Here is a 755-nt window from a genome sequence, read left to right on the forward strand (position 1 = left end):
AAATAAATCAAACTACACTGAAATGCCTTCTAGCATATGATGTATTGTGTTATAATATGATAGATTTGCAAGCAGAAGAAAAACACATGATGGTGTGAATGATAAAATGTAGGCCTGCTAGGTCTTCAATAGAGATAATCCTGCTTAGTGGAAGGGCTGTCTCTCTGTTGAGCTCTTCCAGACACCAAAAAGTCTGTATTTGTCAGTGTCCATAGGGCCATGTTGATCAATACTCTCTGTGAGCCACAGCTCTCTGAGCAGAGATGTGGAATCATGTATCTCTGGGAGTGAGGGTGGGAGTAGATGAGAGAATAGAACTGAAATGGCAAGCAAAAATTATTCTTTTGAGCTCGTATTTTAAAAATTGTGTCCCTGGAAATGGTAATTGATGCCAGTGAATTGAGAGAACTTTAAACTAAAACCAAACACAAGCACTAGAAACACAGCGTGGGCATTTTGCAAGTACTAACAGAGAATCCTCATCTAGAAAACCTGTTCTGAACTTCATTATGTATGCAAACATGCACAGATCCTTGTTAGACCTTGTTAAATCAGTCTCTTAGTCTTTCTTATATAAAAGAAAAGACTTCCAGGTAAAGATACTCCCAGCGAATACACATCGTTTCTATAAAAATAAAAAATAAAAGTGAATTCATGGGGTTTAAGTTCTATGCACATTTCTGGTATGGACTCTGTGGCAAAACTGTATAACTTTGCCTCAAAGTTTCTGTGGTATCTCAGAAAACCGTGATCTA

The sequence above is a fragment of the Poecile atricapillus genome, chromosome 2 (assembly GCF_030490865.1).
Source record: "Poecile atricapillus isolate bPoeAtr1 chromosome 2, bPoeAtr1.hap1, whole genome shotgun sequence".
In the NCBI taxonomy this organism is placed as follows: domain Eukaryota; kingdom Metazoa; phylum Chordata; class Aves; order Passeriformes; family Paridae; genus Poecile; species Poecile atricapillus.